This window comes from Podarcis melisellensis, assembly GCF_964234715.1.
Source record: "Podarcis melisellensis genome assembly, chromosome: 12".
Classification (NCBI taxonomy): Eukaryota; Metazoa; Chordata; class Lepidosauria; order Squamata; family Lacertidae; genus Podarcis; species Podarcis melisellensis.
The window spans coordinates 31,547,219-31,566,812 of record NC_138544.1 but is presented as its reverse complement, the minus strand read 5'-3'; the positions used below and the strand labels follow the sequence as shown (position 1 = coordinate 31,566,812).

At 41.6% G+C, this 19,594-nt stretch overlaps 1 protein-coding gene across 4 annotated transcripts in view; it reads left to right on the top strand.

Annotated features, from left to right (window-relative positions):
* The window catches only part of NXPH1 (neurexophilin 1), a 169,505-nt gene that overhangs the window by 132,601 nt on the left and 17,310 nt on the right, over positions 1 to 19,594 (top strand). The gene's annotated exons all lie outside the window — the stretch shown is intronic.

Genomic DNA, 19,594 nt, shown 5'->3' with positions numbered 1-19,594 from the left:
AGTTAGAATCCCCTTCCCAAATGACAGCACACAAATTTATTCTGTGCTTTTTTCCTGCAAAAGAAAAGAAAAGATGGGGAAGCTCACTACAAAGTTTGTTTGTACAGTATATTGCATGACCAGTCGCACTACTTTCCTGCCGGGCAGTGGCTAAATGTAAGATGTGAATAATAAACTCAAGCAGACAATGATCTGGATTAGAAATGGCCACAACTTTATTGATTACTGATATAGGTGATTTTTTGGCTCAGACATTGGGTGTTCTAGGCCTACCCACCCACCCCTCGATCAAAAAATCAGTTACCCGTATTTGATTTTAAAAAGGTAAGGGAACTCAGTTCCCTTGAGTTCCTGCTCAAAAAACCCTCTGGATTTACATATGGTATGCACAAGGTATCATTGATGCTTTCTGTTCATTCCCCTGGAATCTATGGGATGAAGGGTGGCGTACGAATGGTTTAAATAATAGATATAGATTTTTGGGGGGTGTTGTATCCAATGGTGTCCCTCCACTAATGGGAGCTTGTTGTCTTGAAAGAGGCTTTGTTCAGTGGAACAGCAAAACAAAGCAATTTTTCCACACTCACCCCTCCCTGTAGTCTTAACCATCTATTCCTAGTCAGGGGTAAAATCCAAGTCTGCTCAATGAAATCTTGCTCCTTAGAAATGAAAGCATTTCAGAGGATTATATGTAATTCCTCAAAGCTTGACATGATCTTCATGACAGCATGTAGTATTGAACCACCCTTGAAATCTTGCGCAATACAGTCGGAAGGAGCCACATATAGGCTGCCTTTCTGCTCTGACACTTCCATGGAGTGTTGAAAAGAAGATGAGACTATTACATATTTATAACCGAAGAAGCCTGGATTGTGTTTATTTCTTTGATAGGATAATGGGATGCCATGCAACAAATCCAGCTTTTCTCAAATCAATAGTACCACAAGTAGAATAACATTGCTGGCACTTAGAAAGACCAGCAATGTATTTTCTTGCTATGGAAAGATATTTGATTTGTGGGTACCTTTAGTCATGTCAACACTGCCCTTGTGTGCATTAATTGTTACCTACTCAGGTAAGCATTCATGACAGGAGTCTAATAGCATTAGAGCTATACTGTCTGTGTTATCAATTCCCTCACGAACTGTTGTGTATGTGAAGCCACAAGAGGATGGGAAATAATTGGGTATGATTGTGGCATAGTTATCACTGGTGAGTGTGATAATGATTTGCGCTTGTGCTTGTCACACAGCAGTTTCCAGGACACTGCAGATGTCTCTTCTTTTTGGGATAAATAAGAAACAGCTGTGTTCTCAGATACCATTGTGTGGTAACTATTATGGGTAGTAGATATTGACTTTCTAAACAGCAGCTAGCGTTAAGAGTCTCCTTTATCCCTTTAATCCATTTAAAACCTTACCAGCACTCATTTACCAAATAAAACCTGGTAGTTTCACCTCACAGGAGATTCCGAAGACATTCGCAAACATGCCGTCTAGTTGGGAAGCTTTCAAAATCATCATTGCTCGGACTTCAAAAAATGAACTATAATTACTTCCCAATTTGAATGGGATGCACAATGGGATGCCTCTGTGGTCAATATCTCAGATAAAAACACAGAATCCATTGATCTGTACCTAGGAGCGGCAGATATACAAATGTAAGAATGTTGCATCCATATTGGGCCATCCATCGGCAACAGGGGTAGAAAAGGCGTATTGAGATTGTGCCTTCTCAGCAGTCTTGGTGTCCAGCCCAGGGTTGAGATCTAGGGAAAGAGAGTGATGGACAGGGACCTGGGAGATCCGGATTCAAATCCGCAGTCAATCACAAACCTCACTAGGTGATCCTGAACCAGTCGTTGTCTCTTAGCCTAAACTACCTAACAGGGTTGTTGTGAGGACAAAAAGGGAACAGGGAGAACCACTTTAGACTCCTTGGAGGAAAAGTGGGATACAAATGTAAAATATAAACTAATCCAGATGGTAAGTGAGTTATTATGCTAGCTCTATCTTAGGTAGCATTTTCTTTGAACTGTAGTACTCAGAACTGAAAACCAAATCCATTTATATTTAGGGCAGTAATTTGCAGCTTTGGTTCACCTTTAAAGCTGAACATACATCAAGGGGGGAAAGCAGCCGACCACATTTATCCTGTTGGTATCAGCTGCCTCATCTGCTGATTTTAAAATAATGATATGATTCAGCAAACTGCAAGTGGAAATAACAAAGGGGCTCAGTCTAACTTGATCTCCCCACTGCCTCGGGCGATAATTATTAAATACAGAGAGGGACATGAAATAGCCATTGAAAGGAAGAAAGGAGATGCAACACTGATCCAAATAGGTAAGTTTAATTAAATCAGAAATGCATACAAATGACAATTAACACCGCCCACATGAATATTCCCCTTCGCCCATCAGCGATTGCAAGAAAGCTATTGTAATAAAGCACAATAGGAAATCAAGTCAGACAGTAATTCACAGAAATACTTCAATGAGGTCTGCCCCGGGGGAAGTGACATAAACAACTGTAACAAAGCATATCATCATAGATAAATGCAAACCTCTCCCCAGTGGTACAGCAATACATAGCATTATCCATCTCAGGCGCCACCAATGATTTTAGTAACTGTTTACCTCTTTGGTAGTATTTAGTATTAAAAATGATTTGCTCTCCTGAAATCAGTAATTGCCATAACTGCCCTCTTAAAGTGCATTATTCATAAGCTCATTTTAGGATCTGAGATGGCACCTTGCTTAAGGAATTGAATTTATTATTGTTCAGGGATTTTCAAATACAGTTGCCTGTGTTCAAAGCCCAGTCTTCTTTCTGTTGGGCTGCATAGGCTGTTCCTGAATCTGTAGACTCATATAGAAGAGAATGGAACCAAAGGCTGCCTAATTGCAGCCAAAGCTATGAAGCACATTCCTCAGATGAAAATAAGGACATTTCTCACTCCTCACCCAACTGACCCTCCTCAACACCCCCCCCCACTTTTGTCCTCCCTGCAGAGCATTTCCTATCAAAAGAAGGGTGAGTGCCGCTACCACGAAACACCTGCCCTCCACTGTTCTGATAAAACCCCTTAATCCCAATTTTATTTTATTTTGCTCTTTGCTAGTGCAGAATCCAGTGGCCAGGTTGCTCACTGGAGCAAGACGGTTTGAGCATATCACACTGACCCTGATCCAACTTCACTGGCTACCAATTAGTTTCCGGGCCCAATTCAAAGTGCTGGTTTTGACCTATAAAACCTTCAATGGCTCAGGACCGCAATACCTCAAGGACCGCCTCTTTCCACATGAACCTACCCGGACCCTGAGATCAACTTATGAGGCCCTTCTTCGTGTGCCGCCTCCTCAAGAGGTCTGGAGAGTGGCAACACGAGAATGGGCCTTCTCTGCAGTGGCTCTCCATCTGTGGAATGCTCCCCCCCCCGGAAAGTTCACCTGGCACCTTCATTATATACCTTTAGGCACCAGGCAAAAATGTTCCTTTTTAACCAAGCCTTTGGTTGATCATATTGACATCCAACACCCTTTTAGAATGTGGCTTTTTGTAGGGACGGTTACAGTGGTACCCTGGTTAAGAACTTCATTCGTTCTGGAGGTCCGCTCTTAACCTGAAACTGTTCTTAACCTGAGGTACCACTTTAGCTAATGGGGCCTCATGCTGCCATTGCGCCACTGCTGCACAATTTCTGTTCTCATCCTGAAGCAAAGTTCTTAACCCAAGGTAATATTTCTGGGTTAGCAGAGTCTGTAACCTGAAGTGTCTGTAACCTGAAGCATCTGTAACCCGAGGTACCACTGTATTGGGTTACTACTTTACTACTACAACTACTATATGTTGCGGTCTTGTTGTGAACCGCCCTGAGACCTCCGGATATATGGCGGTGTATAAGTTGAAATAATAATAATAATAATAATAATAATAATAATAATAATAATAATAACAACAACAGAAAAACACACACCAATAAATTTTAGAAATGAGCAAGATTAGACATGGATGCACAAAGCATTAAAAAAAGAAGACCCCTTGAGCTCCGCTCTGCTTCCCTTTTCTTTGCACCCAGGGTGGTCCTGCCCTCTGCCTGCCCCTCCGAGGTGGCAGGAACCTCGCCTCCTCCTTGCCCGCTCTTCAGCAGCTGCTACAAGCTGCCGAAGGGAATTCCGTGCCTCTCCCTGCCATTGGACCCCTTCTGAAATAAGCCAGAAACCTTTTCTGCATCAAAAAAGTTCTACCACAAATGCAGCACAGTAGATGCTACAGCAAAGGGCAACACGATACCACAGTAAAATGGATATCCGGGGCCTTAGTGAAAAATTGATAACAGAGCAAAACCTAAGCTTTAGAAATGGGACCCATAACTTGTTCCAATGTTCGTTTAAGGCACTGTGGTTACTTCATATAACATTTAGAATGGGAATAAAATTTAGATTGGTAGGGAGGCATGAGACCGGTGTCTCTATTATGAAGCAGTCTCTGTTTATTTATTGGATGTTTTAAGTTTGCTCTGCTATTGTGCCTTATAGCTAGTAGTATCCTTGGCTGAATTTCCTTCTTGCTTACGTTTTTAAAAGTCATGATAAAGCTCTGAATAAAACTCATACAGCTTATGGGCTTTTATTGGAAGTTAAAGCGCTCTTCAAGTGGCTTGACATTTTATGGCTTCTGTTTTTACGTCTCCCTCTCTGAAAATGAAGGCCACCGATGTGTGCATTTTGTGTTCTGGAACAGGGTCGCGTCCCCTTCTGTCACAGTCCACCTTGTTTTGTGATGGCGCACCAGTGGCTGGAGGAGAGAGATATGGCCACTTGTTCATGTAGAAACATGGCAGAGATGAACCGTGAAAGGTTGTGCTTTATAGGACAGCACATTCTGAACTTTCCTTCCCCATCCCTCAACTCGCATGAGCAAATCCTTCAAAAGCCCCATGTAAATGGACCGTAACTTTTGGATTTGGTTTTCAGAAATGTGTATCAGCTACTTAGGTTCATTCCCTCCCCTTTAATATGCTTTCATTTTTTATTATTATTTCCCACCTCTACTCAAAGCGAATAAGTATTAGAATGCATCCTCACAATATCTTAGTATCAGCTGTTGTTGCCTCGATTTTCTCCGGTCTTTTAAATTATCCTTCATGCCAGCCCGGGAGGTCATTTCCTGCCAAGTCAGAACACTGCTGCAGGTGAAAGAGCAAGTCTGTGTGTCAGGGGAGAGATTGAAATTGATACTGAGATGAAACACATTGAAACTGATAGAAGTGATTAAAGTTGAGAGAATAAGGACATAGTGCCCCCACTCAAAACAATATCATCTGCAAGATTTATACTACAGTGGCACCTCGGGTTAAGTACTTAATTCGTTCCGGAGGTCCGCTCTTAACCTGAAACTGTTCTTAACCTGAAGCACCACTTTAGCTAATGGGGCTTTCTGCTGCTACCGCGCTACTGGAGCACGATTTCTGTTCTCATCCTGAAGCAAAGTTCTTAACCCGAGGTAATATTTCTGGGTTAGCGGAGTCTGTAACCTGAAGCGTATGTAACCCGAGGTACCACTGTATGTCTTGCAAACATAAAATCTTCACAACTAAAAAGCTGCACTACAAGGAACTGTTGGGCTATGTATAAAGGAAACTGGCATAGAATAGAACCCCAATTTTAAACAGAGAAGCTATGAGGGCTTAAAAGGGGGGTCAGTCATGAAAGCACCATATTGGCTTGAATATAAGCCACACTTTCCCCCCTCCAAATTCCTACCGTGAAAAGTTAAAGTGCCGCTTAAATTCACTACCTTACAAAAATTGGCTTTTACAATATCGCTGCTGAAACAGACAAAAGGCAAAATGGAATGAGTGGAATTTTAAGGGAGCGGCTTCTATTCGGGTATTCTCTCCCCTCCAAAAATTTTAAAGGTGTGGCTTATATTTGGGTGTAGCTTATATTTGAGCCAATACGGTACTTTTGCTCGTATCCTGCTTGTTGGACTAGATGGCCTGAACCAGCAGGCTCGTTATATGTTCTTGGTTCTTAATTCTTTAAAATTTTGAATTTTGCTGTTGTAATGATCAAGTTAACACATTAGGGTCAGCACATTGTTTTGAAAAATGCTTCATCCGATAATCTCTTTTAAAGAAAAAGCAGTTGTTTGGGGACCCAATCGAGTGCTTCACTCTTGATCTGGATTGGGGCCCTGAGTTGGTTTCCTGTTGAAAATACTCTCCCCCTGTGTGCGCCCCCCCCCCCAGCTTACATTCACACAGTTCCCAAATGAGCTGTTTGCACTAAATCAGGACTTGGGTGTGTTTGTGTGTGTAGGAACAGCTGCTTGATCCAGTGGCCCTCTTCTTCACAGGTAAGTTCTATGCATGGAGAACACCTGAACAGTTTTATCTTTATACCTGTAGTCTCTTTTCAAGTTTTGCTTGAAAAGCTCCAAGAAGCTCAAGGTGTCATGCTGTACATAGTTTCCCTCCCCCCTTAATTTTATATTCACAACGACCCAGTGGGTTAGGCTGAGAGATGATGATCGGTCCAAGGCCACCCAGTGAGCTTCATGGTCAAGTGAGGACCAGAAACTCTGGTCTCCCAGGTCCTAGCCGGACACTCAAACCTTGCTGAAATAATGCACCATGTATGAATGGTGCTGTTTTGGCTACATGAGAATCTACACTTGGGAATGAATAACTTCTTATTAAGGTGTCATGAATTGCATGTGGACTAGAAATTCCCTGTGGTCAATTCTTGGAGGACCGGGGCAACCTGATTCATAACTAAGTTCTTGAAATGAAATCCATTTACATCAACTGATGTCCAAGAGACCAAGCAGGCTTAAACCCAAAAGCATCACCCTCCCAGAATTTTGAATCAGGTTGAAATTAAGCAATTCTGAACTCCAAACACCATAGCAACAAGTAGTCCATAAAGGAGGATACTACAGTAATTTATTGACAGGCGCTCTAGACATTAATCTAATGATTTACCTCAATGTTCACAAAAGAAGATGCGGGACAGATGCTGGAAACAGACAGAAATTTCCCTTGAGAGGAAGAAGAAATACTGAGGGAAATCAGGATCATGCCAGAACAGATGATCAGGATATTAGATTGTCTGAAGATTAACAAAGCTCCAGGGCCAGATGGAATCTATCCCGGAATTCTGAAGTGGGAAGAAAAGATAAGAGATATGCAGAACCATTGGGGTGTGGGGGATGGATTGTGGGGTAAGAGGGTGAGAAGGTATTTTTAAAAAGCTGTATAAAGTATTTAAGGGAATGAGAAAAGGTCTGGGAATTAGGTTTTATATGCCTCATTTCTGCAGTAAGTAAGTGATCGTGAGTGCTAATCATCAGGCTCTTGCAAGGAGCCATGATTTAATTAAGGTCAGCATGGATTCATAAAGGGAGATTTCTTTAATATTATAATTGGTAGAAGAAAGCAAATTAAAAGCTGGTTGTGTGGAAGACACAGGCATAATTAACATAGAACTCTGTGCACATAGTCTTTAAAGGGTAAATCTTTTAACACAAAAATCTGTGCTGCTGCTGTTGTGGTAATCTGATTTTAAGAAGAACCACCCCACCCTGGTCAGATAATTCAGGAATTCACAATGGCTCAAACCCAGGCTATAGGCAGCGATGTAGTCACAAAAATCTCCCAGCAAAGCATACAACCACAAATTTTATTAGAAGAATGTAAAGAGAAACTAAGGATGAGTTTCAAACCAGTGCTTGAAGGAAGGCATTTATTATTATTTACTACCATTTGAAGAGCAATCAATCACATACCCGCCAACATCCCAGTGATGCAAATTGGGACACGACCCAGCTCCTCAACACACTTAAAATCAGCCCTCCCACCAACACCTACCCGTCGCTCTGCAGATACACCCAACCTCCTCAGTGATCCCCATTCCTACCAGACACCTTGGCGGACGCCTTGCCCCTCTCATGCACAGGAAGCCTACTTTGACTTGAGTCAAACCAATGACCCATCTAGCTTAGCATTGTCTACACAGACTGGCAGCGGCTCTCCAGGGTTGCCAGGCAGGAGTTTCTCCCAGGCTTACTTGGAGGTAGCAGGGATTAAACCTGGGACCTTCTGGCATGCAAAACAGATGCTCTACCAATGAAATCAATGGACTAGTCCTTTTCCTGATGAATATATGCAGTATATACACATGCATAAATATGACAACTTAAGCAGGTCAGCCTGATGGACATATGCTATCATGCATCCTTGGACAGCAGTGATTTTAAATATTATAGGCTGCTTATGACCTCTTGCTGTACAAACATGGCTTCCTGCTCCTCTTCCTCAGTTCAGAGCTATGCCATCTTATAAAACCATGTGTAGAGAATTTTTCTGAACACAAAAAGATTTGAGGTGGGCAGATGGCTTGTATTTGGGCAAATGCATACATTGCAAAACTTGGGCTAAGTTTTAGGGCAGAGAGTGGAGGAAGTCGTTATAGTGGAATCCTTGTTGGGGGCAAATTCTGTGTCTTCATATGGCTCTACTCCCAGGAAACTGATTAGGGGAATTGTGCAAAAAAATCAGCCAAGGTATTGTGCACATTTGCTCTAGTAACATGTGATGAATGAGCACATGTTCTGATCTGCAGACAAATGGTAATAAATCAAAGAGTGAGGCCTGGGAGAGTGAGCGAGCAAGAGAACATTTTAACCCACAGATGCTTTGTACAATCTCAGAAATTCAGACGAGCAAATTGCTTATCCAGTTAATTTACGGCTACTGTAGAAGCAATGAATTCTTCTTCTTCTAGTTCTTCAAATCTGAGTAATGCCTTACTGGCTAAACTGCCTGAAAAACACTAATTAGGATCTTGAGGAGAAGCTGGAGCTTTGTGTAGCCCTCATCTCTCCTCAGAATGCTTAACAGCAATAAAGGGAGCATACAGTCGGGGAAAGACATCAACACAAGTATTGAATACCATTCAGAGGACATTATTCAACTGTTGCATATATACCGTAAAAAAACCCCAAACCCTTCAACTTGAGAAACTAGGCATTTGTCTATGTCACTTTTAAACATACATTATATTAAACTTAATTGCAGAGGAGGGCATCCTTATAAAATATGCATAGTTCAATAATTCTTACAAAGCAAACACTATATATAGGAAACAAAACTGATACCCAAATAGAGCAAACTTTTTGTCACTAAACAACCGTAGTGTTATTTTAGATTTGGAATGGGTGACTCTCTCAATTTTGGCTTCTCATTTTGCCAATCTTAAGTTCAGTTCTCTACATTTCTACATTAGCTTCCATTTTTTTTCAAAAATGCTTGTGAATATTCACCAGCATTTTAATGCAAATTTCTCCCCAAATACACATGTTTGTATGCAGTTTTTCCTATTATAAACATTTTTGCAAAGTAAGTTTCCCAGATAAGATGCATTTTTATATGCTATTTTCACTACAATATGCATTTTAATGGACATTTTATTCCAATATATGCATTTTTATACACATTACTAGGCTGGAGAGCCACATTGCAAACTTCACTGGCCACTTCTCCAAATCCCCTTCTTCCATCTCCTTTTGTTCATGGCACTCCAAATGCATATCTTCAAGGGCAAACCCACCTTTGGAAATCAGGGGTGAGTTAAAAACGACAAGGATATGTTTGCGTGTGATTGGGAGCAGAGAAATGATGACAAGGAAAAGCCCCCCAGAACAGAGTTTCCTGGGTAAAAGAAGATGGCCTCCACTCTCCCCTGCTCGAAGTTTACTCCACTCTGAAATATTGCCAAAACAAAACCAGACAATTCTGAGGTAGATGAATTGGCTGAGAAATAGTCCTTGTCTATTTGGTCCACTTATAGCAGTGTGAGCTTCACTCCTTAATGAATAATGTTTCCCATCGTTTTATAATTTTCAGATCTTCCAAAAGTCAGGGTACCTTCTCTACTTTAGCAGTCCGTATGTGCTTTTTGCAATTTTGTGTCCCTAGAAGCATATTCTTTGAATTTCACCTCTAAAAGAAAAGAAAAGAAATCCGGCTGGGTGTTGTCAGAGAGCCTATTCAGATGACCATGTACTCTTCAGCATGTGACAAATTCTTTTTACCACTTGTCAAGATACGTTGCCCCATGGGGGGAAAACATCATGCTAGGGTAATTTGACCACTTCTATGAGCTTAAAAGCAATGCTACAGCTGGAATTCTAGATCAGCCATCACCAAACTGGCTGCCTTCAGATGTTTTGGCTGGATGGCACTTATAGGGATTGTAGTCCAAAACAGCTAGAGGGCACCAGGTTGGCATAGGCTGCTTTAGATCTAGAACTTGCATGGCCATTGTCTTGAATATCTGTTGTCTGTTGACCAAAACAACAATGGAAAAGTATTCACCGTTCAATACCAGGGAGTTAATAATATGCGTAACATGACAAGATGCATTCTGCTTTCATTCTTGCTCCATCATCAGCATAACCAGCAATGTTTTCATGCCAGAAATAATATTGTAGGTGTTGGCTGATGTACAAAGAAGAAAGAATACCATTTAATTTGCGGATCTCAATTTGCACAGCTAGCGGGTGGGAAGGCCTTGTTTAGATTTGTCAACAAAAAAAGCTGACATAAAAGCACTGATGAGAAATATGGAATGCCAGAATGCGTAGTACTTTGTACAGGCAATTTGCTAACCAGAACATCCTTGTTGTTTCCTTGTCTAGTGTTACGGTGTTGTTTATTTGCAAGTGGCTCCCCCAACCTCCGCTCTACACTTTTCTAAATGTAATTTTTCTCTTAGTCTCCTTCTTAAATGTGTTTTTCAGCTTTCCTGTTACTCTGTCCAAGTGAAAAATGACCCTTTCTCAATGATGTGATATTGGCAAAGAAACTCAAGCATTTATCTGCAGATAGCAATAAGTAGTTTCGGAGACTTTTCTATCCTATTTCTTAATCTTGTATAGATTTACGGTATGTTGGGCGTCTAGTGAGGAAGGGGGGAAACCAAATAATTGAGGGCCTCAGTTCATAACAACATGCTTATTATTAGGTGTTCACTTAATTAGATTTTTTTACTTTATTCCAAATACACAAGTACTTGTGTTATAACATTCTGTGCTGCCTTGCCTGGCATTTAAATGATAAACCAAGAACAAGAAATAGAAGGCCAGCATAGTTGAGGGAGGTAGCTTACATAATCACCCCCCAAATTACTTATATAGATAATCAGTTATATAGGAAAAAGAGTCCTGAGTTGTGCAAGTAAATGTAGTAAGGCTGTGAGAGAAGAAGAAGAAGAGTTTGGATTTGATATCCCGCTTTATCACTACCCGGAGGAGTCTCAAAGCGGCTAACATTCTCCTTTCCCTTCCTCCCCCACAACAAACACTCTGTGAGGTGAGTGGGGCTGGGAGACTTCAAAGAAGTGTGACTGGCCCAAGGTCACCCAGCAGCTGCATGTGGAGGAGCGGAGACGCGAACCCGGTTCCCCAGATAACGAGTCCACCGCTCTTAACCACTACACCACACTGGCTCTCCAGTGAGAGAAGTCATATCTAGGGATCTTGATATTTATTTATTTTAACACAGGATGTTCATGTAACAACAGCCCAAATTGGACATGTTGAGCTCATCTACACTTCCTCTTGACCTGTATTTTGATCATATTGTGTAGCAATTAATTCTTCTCAGTCCAAGAATTGAAACTCCCTTTAGATTTCCCTCTCATCTGATAAGATCCAATTTGGTGGGCATAGGCACTGAGTAAGGGGATGAGGGGCCAGGCCCCCAATCTTTCCTATGAAAGGGCTGCCCCCTCAATTCCCCACTGGCTGTGTGCGCCATGCCGTATCATGTGCACAAGCCGTATCCACACAACACGTCAGCATGCCCCGCAGTGTGTGTGAGTGAGGTCAGCATGCTGTGGGGCGTGCGCACATGGCTTGCTGACAGTGCATAGCCCCAGCCCCCCCTCAATCATGGGGGCAAGGTGGCACACATGTTGATGGGCAAGATCAGATTTTTGCAAGACACTGCTGCAGAACAACAAGATAAGCTCCCAGACCCGGATACAAAAAACAATCAAAATAGATGTCTAACGAAAGTGTGGTTGAGTCCTGAGTTTACTTGTGTGAGTGAATCTCACGGCAGGGGGAGGGGCCTGACTTGCTCTGCCCCTCTGCCACATCACTTTTCTTGTAAACAGTGCCCCTCGCAAGCTGAAAAACAAACATGTGCAAGTGAGAAAGTGATTTGCAATGCTGAATAATTTATATACTGCTTAATATACAAAACACATCTCTAAGTGGTATACAGAAATACAGTGGTATCTCTGGTTGCGGACTCCAGTTTCACTGCACACAGATGGTATAGTGACAATAAAGGTATTATTATTATTATTATTATTATTATTATTATTATTATTATTATTATCATCATCATCTGTTCTGGGGCTCCAGTTGGATCCCGAGGTTTCCGCAACCGGAGGGACCGCTTCTGTGCATGCACACGTGGCGAAACCTGGAAAAATACTTCCGGGTTTGCCACATATGTATCCCGAAGGATAGGTAACCAGAGGTGAACGTAAGTAGAGGGTGAACGTAAGTAGAGGTACCGCTGTAAAGAACAACAAATATTACAAAAATACAGTTGACATATAGAAACATTGCAGTAAGACATTGTTCATACATACCCCCCCACCCCTCCACTCGCAGTTCCTTCTCCAGTCTCTGCCCCCTTCTCCTCCAGTGGCTTCGCATCCTGTTTTGGGTTACTGCCCATCTCCTTTCTAGTGACTTTACATATGAGGCATTACAGGGTTCATGTGGGTGCGTGTTTACATTGCGTATTTAGGAAATGAGTCTTGATTTGCAAAGAAGTATGACAAAATTGATCTCACCAGCTGTCAAGGCTGAGGAATCTTGACTGTCGTGATTTCATGTATTCAGATTAGACCAGAACAAAGCTTTGAAATGACATGGGAAGAAATAATCTAAATCCACACAAAATAAATGTGGCTTTATTTCATTTGTGTGTATATGTGTGTATGTAAGGCATATGTTTCCCAAGACCTCTTTTTTCTCCTATATGAGTGACCTATTTTAAAAATTAAAAGCTGAGATTATCAAAGGTTTGAGCTTTGGGTTCCCAATTCTTTTCTTCTTCTATGTAAGCTCTGATTTTTTTGTCTCTTAGCAAGAGACTTCCAGTGGGTTCGACCAAACAAAACAGAGGTCTTCACACAAATTTGAGGGGAGGGACTTGTTTCCAAAATAGAATCAGCTTCTTCTACAAATTTCATTTAAATTTCCATGTGGTGAAGAGACTTTGCTATACTATGCAGTCAGATCACTGGCACTGGTCAATATTATGGGCATAGCCATTATCCACTTTGGGGTACGTTAGACAATACCTTTCCTTGATCTGGTATTTATGCATAGAAAGAAGAAGAAGACCATGCCTACTTACCCACCCATGTTCTCCTTCACACAGCATACTTCCTCACACAGCACACAGTTCCCACTATGGAATTCATTTCTACAAGATGCAGTGATGGCTACCAGCATGGATGGCTTTAAGATGGGGGTACCCAAATTCATGAAGGATAAGACTATCAATGGCTAATAGTCATGATGGTTATATACCAGTATCAGAGGCAGTATGTCTGCAAATAATAGTCTCTGGAGAGCATGAGAGGGAAAGTGCCAGGATTCTATGACTGCTTAAAGTTGTACAATAGTGTTTTAAATGTAGGCTAGATACAACCTCTTCTTTTTGATGAACAAATATTAAAAAACTAGCTGTTCTTTAATATTGGCTACACATTAGTGGTTCTTCTCAAATGATACTTTAGAAATGAAAATTTCACTTCCCCTGTTTCGACTGCATCTGCAGTCGTCAAATGAATCTTCCAACCTTACCTGGCCATGAAATTTGATGAGGTAAATCTTAAAATATTTCTACTTCCATATAAAACTTTTCCTTCCTTCCTTCCTTCCTTCCTTCCTTCCTTCCTTCCTTCCTTCCTTCCTTCCTTCCTCTATTGAGTACTTCTAAAAAAAAATGTGCCCTCCCCATTTTGGCCTTATCTGTATCATTTTAGTGCTTTTGTTTTATACCTCACATTTTTCTCCACTTTCTTTTTTTATTCCCTTCAAGCTTAGTTTATAGTCTCTGACGGGATTCTTTCTATGCTATCTGCCAAAACATCTGTTCCTTTCACGAATAAAAAAGCTTCCTTTCCAGAAGGTGTCATGCAGGTCTACAAAAAAACTATAACCCTTTCCTTTTTTAAAAAACACGACTTTGCCAATGTTAGACTTGTGCTGAGAAGCTTCACAGCCTTCTCCTGTCATGTCTCATTTTTCCTTATACCTTATTCAATTTACCTAATTTTTTATTTTATTTTTTTGGTTGGGGGAGGGATGACTTTGCAGGGTTTGCATTAATAGCCTCACTCCATTTGAATGCCCAACTTGTATGATTCATACTTTCTATTTTTAATACTGGAACTATTCCCTGCATGGTTGATCAAAGCAGAATTTTTATGACTATTTTAAGTTTCATCATGAACTTGATGAATTGAATACAAGTTTCTAAATGCCAAGTGTTCTTATCATTGGGAGCTTGAGAGATTTCCATGCAAAAACTGGCTCCTGGGCAGTTTGTTTTATTCTTTGGACACTTGTTCCCCTCATTACTCTCCTATTGCCATGACTCATGGGAAATATGTGGGCTGTACCGTATTATTGCTCTACCACAGTAGTAGCTTACCGATGGCCCTCTAGATTTTCCAGTCCCACCAACCCTGACCATTGGCAATACTAGTTAGTGTGGATGGGAGCTGAAGTCCAACAACATGTGAAGGGTCATCTGTTCCTCATCCCTGCAATAAAATAATACCCACCAGTATGTGACAGTGTTGGTTTCTACAGACATGGCCACTGTGAGAACAGGATGCTAGACTAGATAGGCCATTGGCCTGATCCTGCAGGCTCGTCTTATGTTCTTGTAACATCACTATGCCCATATAACCCATTCAAGCATATTCGCCATTAATTGCCTCCATAGTGGTAAGTTAATTCAGATTTCAATGACTATAAGACACTGTTCCCTTCAATTGTGCCCAGTGATTGCTTGAGTTAGTATACACTGAAAACCAGCTAGGAAAAGAAAAAAGTATTGTGATTAGGGAAAACAAAGGAGGAGCACCGGGGATAGTCATGTTTTTACCTGCAATTCTTCTTGAGATTTACAGACTCTCAGGGGGACTTACAGTCTTGTATTCAAAGCATGTGGCACCAAGAAGCTCTGCACAGCAGTCACTTCAGGTCGCAGGTAGCTGGTAGCTGGGTGACCTGTTTTGAACTTTTAGAAAGGCAATAAAAAGCTTTTACAAGTACAGAAGCAGCATGGCCTGGGTGGCTCAGCTGGTTAGAGCATGGTGCTGATAACGTCAAGGTTGTAGGTTTGATCCCCATCTGGAACAGGTTGGACTAGATGATCCTACCAACTCTACAATTCTATGATTTCTATGGAAACCTCCAGGCTGCCTCAGTATGGGGCCATACCTGAATAGTGTATCTCTGGTCCTGAAGACCAGAGCTGCACTTAAAAATGGCTGTAAGGAGAGCCTGCTGGCTCAGGCCAATGCCCTACCTAGTCCAGCAGCCTGTTTGCACAGTGGTCAACCAACCAGTTGCCCATGGGAAGCCCAAAGCAGGACTTGAGAGCAACAGCACTCTCCCTGCTTGTGATTCCCATCAAATGGCAATAAAAAGCATACTGCCTCTGACAATGGAGGTAGGGCAGGCTTGTCCAACATGACACCCTCCAGATGTGCCCATCAGCCCCAGTCAGTATGGCTCATGGCCAGCACTACAGTCCAACATCATCTAGACGGCACCACACTGACTATTCCTTTCTTTATTGTTTTATTCATGCCAATTTACAAGTCTGTTTTTGCATCACTACCACTGTGGTGTATATACCGTAGTTTAATGTTGCCTTGTCTCAGTGTGGGCCATTATATATTTTCTTTAACTTGATTAGAGGAAAGTGTATTCATATACTGTGTCCTATGAATGTGTACTTCAGCTTAATAGCTCATAAGATCAGGTTATTGGGCATTTTTGTCTTTCCCTGTCAACAGTAAGAGAAGCTCCCTCTTTCTTTCATTGGCTTTTAAATTCCTTATAACAGATTGAGAATCCTAGAACGAACAATTCTCGCGCTAGTGGGAATTAGGGAGGTAATAACAATATATTTCAGTATCAATGGGTATTGGCTAGAGATTCTGAGCCCATTTGCTGAATTTCTGCTTTTTTTGTTTTAGCACTCCGTAGCTAAAGTCACTCCACTGAAATCAAGGAGCTGCATTTACAAATCTTTCCTAATGAGGCAGTGCTCCAAATAGCAGTGCCACTCCTCTCGTGACCAGTACTTCAATCTGAGCCATAATTACACCATAAAGGTTCTTTGGGTGACATTGCAGAAATGTAATCTCAGGCAGCAAATTCACAGGTAAAACACAGTCGTGGCACAGCCATTTCCATCCATCCACAAGCACATGCCTGATTTTAAACATTGTCCTGGAGATGCATTAGAAAACTTGATGTTTGGAGAAGTATCTTGCCCAGCTTTCCTCAGCTGGGTGTTGTTGGACTCCAGTTCCTATCAGCCCCAGCTAGCAAGGACAATGGTGATGGGAGTTGGAGTCTAAAAACATCAGGAGGGACCACCATGTTGGCTGCTTATTATTATTATTTTTTAAAAAAGTAAGCTCATTTACAATTGTCTGGTTGCTTACAATTTATGCTAAGAAGACTACCCCCCCCACACATTAAAATAATCTGAAACAATGTAACCTAAGATGACACTGGAAGGGCAGATCCTGAAGCTGAGGCTCCAATACTTTGGCCACCTCAGAAGAAGAGAAGACTCCTGGAAAAGACCCTGATGTTGGGAAAGATTGAGGGCACAAGGAGAAGGGGACAACAGAGGACGAGATGGCTGGACAGTGTTCTCAAAGCTGCTAACATGAGTTTGACCAAACTGTGGGAGGCAGTGGAAGATAGGAGTGCCTGGCGTGCTCTGGTCCATGGGGTCACGAAGAGTCAGACACGACTAAATGACTAAACAACAAGAAGATGACCCTTGGGGTCCCTTCCAAAGCCACAACTTTTATATATTTTAAATATTTTGTGCACAACCCTTCATCCGCTAGTGTTCTTTGCCCCTGTTAAGAGAGATGCATTTGTAAACCCCAACCCACTGAAGCCCTACAAGGAAACATCCAGGGACAAATTTTGCATTCACTGACCCCTGTCAATACGTTTTATTTTCCCCACAGCCTTTAATGGTAAGCAAATGGGTGCCATTGAAGGGGACAACTGGAATGTGGACTGAAACGATCCCCTCTTTTCTGATGCTCCCAATGGCCTCAGACTTTAAGAATCAAGAGTTTTCTTACTATAGTAGCATAGTTTTATTTAGATTCCCCCCCCCAAACACTTCTGATAATATTGGGCCAGTGTGAGGCATCATCTTCTCCTCTTCTCTGAATCTGGACTGATTTATCATACTTGCAAATTCAGAGGATAAACTGTGTGGTTGGTAATTAATTATTCAGTTTTGAAGGTTTTATAGAGATGTATGGTTTGGGAGGGAGAATGTTCCATACAACACACATGCATGAGTGTAAGCCCCATTGATTTCGGTAGGCTTTTGCTGTGTGTAACCATGCTATGAATTCCAGTCATTATCTATTATATATTATCCTTTCAACATGAAAGATTAATTGGGTTAGATTGGGTGTAACTGAAGCCCAGAAAGACTGTGAAGGGGATAGTAAAGTTTGATTGTTAATTGCATTTTTTCACGATTCTTTACTTTCTTTATAGGCAAGATGAAAACCAAGGGGGTATTTTAGACATATAGATAAATAGATGGATGGATGGATTTACCCTAGTTGATGAAAAGAGAACAGGGCCAGCAGAATGCATTTCCAAGAGCGATGAAAAACAGCTTTCCTCTCACAAATTGTTTAACATTTACATTTTAATGTTGTTAAATGTATGAACATATTGGATGTTATTAGCAAGTACATTACTGCAGAGCGCTATTCTCTATTGCATTATAATGTGGTTTTACGACTTCCCCTCTTAGTTATCTTTTCTATCAGTATTTGGTACGGCCAAACAAATTAAGCTGGTTGGCGAAGCTTAATTTTCCTATTCATGTTGTTGCATGGCCACTGAGCATAAACTTGCTTGTGAGGTACACACACACACACACACAGAGAGAGAGAGAGAGAGAGAGAGAGATGTGTGTGTGCTGGCTTGGAAAAAGTGAGCCTATCGTCATGAAGACTCTGAACCAGAATCAAGCTTGAAACAGGTCTATATCCAGAACGACTAAAAAATATACTATGTTCAGATAACTAACATTCAAGAGGTAGTTTGATACTGAGGTGGGACTATTCTACATAGTGATATTAAATGCTATACTGAGAATGAGAGCAAATATACTTTTTTTGAACCACAATCTTGCATGACAGGTATGGGGAACCTTTCCCCCACCCCCAATGTTACTGAACTATAAGCCCCATCAGCCCCAGCAAGCACGGACACTGTCCAGGGATGATGGGAATTGGAGTCCAGCAACATCTTGAGGATCAAAGGGCCCACACACCAGCGATGTCACCTGGGGTGTGGATTTCTTGCTGTTGCAGCAGTGTTCCCTCCCCTTTCCAGAAAAGGTCACCATGGCTCATTTGAGGCATGTAAATTTATGTTGCTGAGCCAGGAACTCACATCTTGGCTCTTCTTCCTATTTGCATTATAGTTTGCTTTCATTTTTGATGGAGACACACACAAATCACTGAGGGCTGGTAACTTGAATGTGGGTGGTAGGAGCAGAATGATGAGTGAAGCACAGATCACTACAATAAAGTACCAGTTTTTGAAAATCACCTGCCTATGCAGCATCTTGGTGCCAGATGTATTGCTTAACTTTCCTCTGGACCACATCAGTGATGCTGAGTGGGATCTTGTCATCTGAGCGGCCCAGGATCTCCATACACACTGCCTAGGCTTGCACCACAGGGAGGTCAGTTTGGGGCTGCTAACACTTCACTCAGCGGCACACTCCATTTTCTCTCAAGACAGATGGATTCCAACAGCAGCAGCAGGTGGGATATGGCAAATTTGTCATTCTCCACTCTTCAGGTCAGTTCTCCACATTTCAACATCAGTTTGCATTTTTAAGAAGTCCTCATGAAAGTTCATCAGCACTTTCGTGTGAATTTCTCCTAAGAAACACATTTGGTGTGCCATTTCCCCTAGTATGTTCATTTTTTCTTGCATACTATTTTCACTAATAAACATATTTTTTCTCACAGGTTAACCTAGTATATGTTTCTCTGTACACATTTCTTGGCTGGAGAACCTCATTGCAAAATTTGGAGAAGTGCAAATGTGGAAGGATGTGTGTGTTTCAGTTTGTGTCTTGCTTTAGAAAGTGCCAATTAGGTAGGCTTGCCTTTGAATATGAACTGAATTGAATTCTTCCTCCGTCCCTAACTGAACTCTGTTGCACTGTGTCTTCTGGATTG